Source organism: Parasteatoda tepidariorum, chromosome 9, assembly GCF_043381705.1.
Source record: "Parasteatoda tepidariorum isolate YZ-2023 chromosome 9, CAS_Ptep_4.0, whole genome shotgun sequence".
NCBI lineage: Eukaryota > Metazoa > Arthropoda > Arachnida > Araneae > Theridiidae > Parasteatoda > Parasteatoda tepidariorum.
Genome location: NC_092212.1, coordinates 64,585,194 through 64,592,780, shown reverse-complemented (window position 1 = coordinate 64,592,780; position 7,587 = coordinate 64,585,194). Strand labels below are relative to the sequence as shown.

General features: G+C 28.7%; 1 protein-coding gene across 1 annotated transcript in view; it reads left to right on the top strand.

The window, feature by feature from the left end:
- Positions 1-463: 463 nt before the first annotated feature.
- Positions 464-7,587, top strand: part of LOC107450885 (uncharacterized) — a gene marked incomplete at its 3' end in the record, with an annotated part of 39,786 nt that continues 32,662 nt past the window's right edge. The window contains 1 exon segment of the mRNA XM_071184959.1: positions 464-1,269.

The following is a 7,587-nucleotide window of genomic DNA, read 5'->3' as shown; positions in this document are numbered from 1 at the left end:
AAAATGACGAAGGGTCTTATTCCATAAAAATAATTGTTTAATTTTCGTAAAATCTTTTGATAAATTTTATTATATCAAAGTTAGATGTTCTTTTAAAGAGTAAAATCAAATTTGTGAAAATTTGATTGAGTCGAAGAACAATTTTTTTTTCCTCAATCGGCAAGAACGGCAATCACTCGAAAAAATCGTTATTCTATTAATTTTTACACGCAATTTTATCGACAATGAGAAAAAAGAAAGAAAGAAAGTAAAATATGTCAGTTTTTTTGACAGCTTTTATGCTGATCAGTCAAAATAAATTATTTTTTACATTAAGATTGTGGTCATGCAACGTACACAAACAATATACACATAAAATCACAAATGCCCCCCCCCCTTTTCTGACGGGCATGTACCACTCTCTCATTAGAGTAAACCCACTCCGAGTCACGTGACTCTTCCCTCAATTTCCATCCCCGCCTTCAGAAGAACTTGTTGAGTAGTAAACCTGTGGCGGACTGAAGGCTCAGCATATGCCTTCTCAGCTCTGTGCCAGGTACAAGGTGTCATGCTGAGCTGCTGCATTTAACTGCTGCGATCGGATCGGAGTGGTCCCGCATCGAAGTGCTCTTCATTTTAACTAATGTTCTTTTATTTTATTTTTATATATATATCAGCTGCGCCCATACAGTGAAAAAGGTCGCAAAGAGCATAACCTTGGATTCCTTTTTGTCTTTTGTGTTTCAAATTGCGAACTCTACGAGAACATGTGTTTCTTTTTAAAATAGCAGGCGATTTGTCCTGACAGTTTGCGTCACCTGACTTAGTTTGTTTCGTTATTATCAAAATCGTTTGCTGATGGATATATCTGTTTGTATTGATAAACAAGAAAGAAAAAAAAAAGATTTTCTTTCGTGTACCCTCTTATGATAATTACATTTAAACCGGCATAAAATAACTGCTTTGAAAAGAAATGGAAGTTTTTATTTCGGGAAAATATTGAAAAACATTTTAACATTTCAAACGATAATATTTCCGCAACATTTATTTTGGAATTTTCTTGCTCATAAGTTAAAAACTTCAACTCTGTTGTTTGTGATTGTTGTTCGGATTTATAAACATATTTGGATTGGTGACGTATTTCAGAAAAATATTGTTCTGTGCTTATTAATTCTCATAGTATCTGTGAAAAGGATAATATATTTTTGTTTGAATTCGGGGAACAATAAATACAGACAAACCATTTGAAGAAATACATCCTTACAACTTGCGGGTGACCATTAGCTGAAGGTAAGTGATTTGTTCTACACAAATTATAATTCTAATTAGGAAATTTATTTGGCATTTTATGTATACATGTTTAAATTATCTGTATGTAGTGGTAGTCAAAATTATTTTAAATCAATTTTCTTCCATGAATAAAATATTACTCCATAACCTTAACTGTCATTAGAAGAAAATTGTTTGCAGTTTCAACGTAAAATTCTATTAAAGGGTATTTATTCATTCAGAATATTGAGAGTAGGAAATAAGAACAACATAAAAAGAACGTGATACTTTTGTATCACCTTCTCGGCAGTTCGTTCAGATAAACGTAAGTCCTAAGACCCTGGTGTACCCCAGTGATACTTTCTCTTCTTTTGTATCAAACTTAGTTAAGAACATAGTTTGGTTATCTTACTATTACGTAATTCCATTCACATTTGGCGCAGTATAGCCACGTTCTTGATAATATCCTACATTCAATTCAACCATTGAGAAACGTGAAATCTCTTCTTTTTTAATTTTTAGCAAAAATTTATAAAGTACTAGTTTATTAACTCGTTCCATGAATTTCTGAAAAAATTAACATATTTATCTGTTGCTTACGTGAATATAGGACTGTTATATACAGTTGAAAAATTTTTTAAAAATGATTTTGTACATACAGCAGTATCATTAATCAAGATAAAAAAAAAAATTCTTTGGGGGGTAAGAGGGCATTGCCAGAGTTTAAAAGAAATTAACAGTTGCTATTCAATTATGTTAATTTATTAACGTCCAAACTTTTATCTTGCAGTAATCTGAAAATTTAGCCTATTTTATGCGCGGTAATGTGCATTCATTTAAACCAATTTGATGTAAGTTGTGCAACGTTACTAATTTTAATTTTTTTAATCAGAGATTTATATGCATATAAAAAGTAAATATATTTTAGTAAATGCAAATATTTTACTTAGTCAAGTTAAATGTTAAAAATGAGGTTGTGTTATAAATACTATTTTGAAGAAAAAAAAGATATTCAAACAAAAACGCTGAAATCTCTAATTACACTTTATTCAAGCATTGCATTATGAAAATCTTGTCGACAACTGTCAACAATTAATTTACATATCTTTCAACCAAATGTTTACTCATAGAGGACATTCAATTAAAATTAAAGTAAATAAATAAATTTTTTGTTTTAAAGTGGTATTAAAATAATTTTTAAGTTTCTTCATATAATTCTTTTAGTAATTTGTTCATTAATGGTTTTTTAAAGCACTACTTGCCTAAAAGAACAAAAATATTCGTAATAAAATAGCAGTTTAAATATTTCAAACTTGGTTTTATTGAGCATTTGAACCATTTTAACCTTTTAATAGCGAACTTGCACGATTGTTTGCTTTCTCAAATCAAAGTTTCCTAAGAATATCGAACAATTTCCAAACAAGGCTTGAATAACTTGACGAACTCGTCAAATTAATTGCCAAGTCATTACATGGTGGGCAAGCTAAAATTTATATTGCAAAAAAGTTTTGCTTCCTGCAAAAGATTTTTGTTTCTTCGAAAGATTTTCATTCCCAACGATTTTTTTTCAAATAAATAAATAAAAATAAAAAAATAAATAAATAAAATAAATAAATAAATAAGTAAAATAAATAAATAAAATAAATAAATAAATATAAAATAAATAAAATAAAAAATAAATAAAAATAATAAATAAAATAAATAAATAAATGAAATAAATAAATAAAATAAATAAATAAATAAATAAATAAATAAATAAAAGAATAAATAAATAAACAAAAATAGATAAATAAAAATAAATAAATAAGAATAAAAATAAATAAATTTAAATTTTTTTTCTGTACAAAAAATCATAAACCAAGATTATTTGCATAGAAGCATACATAGAGTTTGCCATTGGAAAGAAATTTCACTCAAACTACCGTACTAAGTGACAGCTTTGTATATTGGTTATTTTTAAACAACTTTCTTTTCGTAATATTGTTTTTCGATATCAGTCCAAAGAGGCAAGTAAACTTTATTACTTCGTTTTTTAAATCACATCTTATTGCCACAACACAATGTAAAGTAAATAAATTAATAAATAAAAGAAAAATAAAAGCGTTAGCCGTTGTGATAAATATTCGTTCAAAATTAATGAAGAGCAAATTATTTTCATAAATGTTTAGAATATTTATTTACTTTTGGTAACTGAGTCATAGGAAATAATATTTTTATTTAAAAATGGGATTAAAATAATAATAATGGTTATTTATTTCGAAACTATTATAAAATTTAAAGTAATAATTTTTTGCCAGTGTTATTATAAAAAACTCATTAAATTTTATCTTGCGCATAAGCCAAACATAAAAAAAAATGGAAAATGGAAAAATTTTATTTTCAGACAAATAAGGAGAACGAAGCAACTTTCTTTAAAACTTCACTCAGTATATTAAACGTTTAAGCAAACATTATAAATTCTTCGCTTTTATTCTATTATTTTTTTTAGTAATTTAAAAAAAATTTATTACCATATTTGAATTTTAATAAGGAAATTGAAATATTTCACTACCACGAGCAATTTGTTTTAAATGATAAACTGCCTACTTTGTTATTCTTTCATTTTTTGAAGTATTTCACTTATATTAATTTATTGTATTATGTTTCATATTTTTTTTTTTTAGTTCTGAATTATATTCTAAAGGAAGGGAAACAAAACCCAGTATTATCTGCTCTTAAGAGAAATTCACATAGAATAAATAAACTCATCATAAGAAATTTCGTCCACATTATAGTAAATAAATGTATTTTTATGCGCTATATATACTTTGCATAAGCAATATTAAGTCCTAGATCCTATATTTTGTGTACACACGTGTTCGATATTTCGTATAACGCATCATTCAGTTTATGTGATGTTTCATATACGTAATATTTTGTCTGGATATTGTGTTATAAGTCTTCACTTACTAAACAAATACATTGAAATTTCTGTCTTTTAAAATATTTCTTGTTTGATTTATTACACGCAGGCCTGAAAGCGAGACGGAAAAGAGAAAATACTGATAGTAGAACTATTTCAATAATAAATAATTTTCGGGAGGAGTAAATCTATTCTTAACAATAGATAATTCACTGCTATCATTTTTTTTCTCGGGGAAGATTTAAATTCAATATTTAAATTTTTTCCGTTAAAAAATTTTTAATTCGGGGAAGAAGTAATTCAATATTTAAAATTTTTCCGTTAAAAAAATTTGAATTCGGGGAAGAAGTAATTCAATATTTAAATTTTTCCGTTAAAAAAATTTGAATTCGGGGAAGAAGTAATTCAATATTAAAATTTTTTCCGTTAAAAAATTTTGGCAGTTGTAGATAATATATTGTTGTTTTGGCAGTTGTAGATAATATATTGTTGCTTTGGCAGTTGTAGATATAACTCCCCGAAGAAGTGTCGTAAATGGTGACTGATGCATGTTAAATCTATCGAGTCTCAAAGTCCTCCATGTTCCCATAACAAATCAAAATCACTAGGGGTACTGATCCAGGAGTTTCCTTGTCTTCTGAATTGGTTTAAAATTACAAGGTTACGGAGTTCATTTCGGAACATTTTTTTTCTCTGTTGCATGAGATTCTTGAACAGATTCATTTCTGATTTCAAATCTGCAATCGGTTTCTTTCTGCAAGCTGCAGTTTTTGTGCAATTTTGTTATCTATTCATAACCTGGAATTTTTCTCAAGGCAATACTAAATTTTTCCACTTATCTGCTACGTAAGGAGTGGTAGGAAGAAGGTGAGAATACATTTCAGTTTCTGATGCGATACGATATGGTGATAAATTTTTTTATGTGTTAGTATTTTCAAAGAAGCAGACAAGTGCATATGTATGGAAATAAGCCTATACGTTCTATATAAAAATTAGTACATTCAGATGGAAAAAAAATACCGAACTAAAAATTATCTTAAGATAATTATTCTTTATTCAGAAACATCGCATTTAATTATAGTGAAGGATGTGTCCTGATGAAGACCTTTACTTTTTCCCCAATAATAGTTTCTCGATTCTATATTATTTTATTATTATTCTTTGTGTTTATACATATATATATAATACTTTCTCTTCTTTTGTATNTCTATTTACGGTTGGCTTGTACGTTTAATTTCTACTTTCGATCTTAATGGATGCGATTTGAGGGCCTTATTGCGGAACTCCACCTTGGGAACTTCTTTTTCAAGTCTTTCTTTAATGTAAAAGATTGATAGATAGATCTTTTAACCTATTTTTTTTTAGCCTGTATTTGGCAAGGAAAAGATCACATTCGTTATGATAAAAAATAAACTAGTACACATATATATATATAAATCCTAATCCTTGTAATTGGTAAATTCCGATATTGCACGTTTAGACATTTTCTGTGAGAACGAAGCCATCTAGTGAAAGTAATTTTGGTATACAAACCATGTTTGTAAGTTTTACGCTTCATTCTTGGATTAAATTGTTTTCTTTAGATGATGATATCGTATCATACGTGACTGTTATGTTCATTCTTGCATTCTTTTCTCGCATTTTTTTTTCACCGTCTAAATGCGGATAATAATCTACGGTTTTCTGGACTTTCACTCCAATCAATACAGTTATTTGTCACGGGACGTTGGGTTTCCTAAATAATATATTCTACTCTTTCTTGAAGAGAAAAAATCACATGCTTCTATCAAAATATTTTGATAAAATACCGAAACGGATTTATCAGCACAATTATTAGTGTTTATATAAAATTTGCCAATTTCATATGCGGTAATAAGCGATGGCGGACCATTTGAAAAGTAAAATGGCAGAATTCATTTCGTTTTTGAATCTCTTATATTTAATACATTCGTTGCTTTGCATAAATTAACTTGATTTTAATGATAGCTAAAGGGGTTTTATTGTGAGATAGTGAAAGCAGTTTTTGAGAGGAAATGCTTAAGACGTATTTTTGAGAAAAAGGAGAAGTGTAAAAAGAGAATCACCCCCCACCAAGGCCTCACTCCGACAAAATATCGTTGGATGAAATTTCACCTGGACAAAATCTCATGCAGTCAAAATATCATGGAGCAGAATTTCACCTAGGCAAAACATCGTTTGAAAGGATCTAACTCAAACAAAGAATCGTGAAAATCGTACAAAAGACTAGTAATCTTTAAAAACAGTATTTTGTATACTCAAGATTTTATTGTAAAAACATAAGTAAACCGCATTGCTGTTATTCCACGAGTAAATAATCGATCCTTTGCTGTCTAAAATTACGTGTTTAAACAAAATTGTTTCACGTTTTTAGTTAAAAGTACAAATTTAAAAAATTGGATAAAAATAAATAGTTCAGAAATTTATTAAAGTGAAGTATAGGTTTAAAAAAATGTGATAAAATAAATCAAACATTCATATGATTTGATAAAATGCTATTTAAAATGTATTGCCAGCTCTTACAATTTTGACGAACGATATCTTTTAGCGGTAACCAATTTTATGCTTTTGTGTACCCTTTCCAAATTTTTTTGTAACGCTGTGTACCACTAATAAAAAAATGAATGTATTTTTTACGATAAACAAATTACACAAAAGTTAAAGATCACAATTGGCTGTTGACACCACCAATTATTAACTGTTAACTCTGCAAAGAGCCAATAGAAAAATCCGTAATAGTAAATTTTCATGGCTAGCTTTGTTTTTAAATAAAATTTTTTGAAATTTTTGTTTGTTGTAAGATATTTCGCATACGAACGCGAACCTCCTCTGAGAAGTTCCCGTACCCCTGCGGGGTACGCGTACCACACTTTGGGAAACACTGCTTTAACATATCGCACCCCGCAAGGTCAGTGTCAGCATTCGAGAAAAATCAACTTAAAGAATACTATAAAACTTATTCTGAAATAGACACAAAATTGACGCAACTGGCCTCAGCTGGATTAATTGGGAGTTAGAGATGTGACACTTTTTAAGCTTAATGATGCACTTCAGACATATTTTTTATTGATATAACCTCAAAATTGCTGGTTTTTTTAACTTGTGTCACTTTTCTTGCCGGGGTTCAATATGTTGTGTTTGAAAAATTTAATTTAAAATTCTTTTAAAAACCCTAATATAGAAAATTAAAAATAAGAACACTGAAAATTATGCTTTATAGGTGTAAAAAAAAAATAGTGGGTGGAGTCCCTCCGCATGGAAGAAGCTAAACTTCGCAACCTGCTACGTTAATTGTAGAAGAATCAGCAGTCGTAGAAGGATCACTAGTTCTATTCAACGACTCTTTTTCCTGCTCCGCTCGCTTCCGTGCTCTGTAATCACGGTAATATTGTGCATTTTTCCCTCGTGGACCTCTTGAA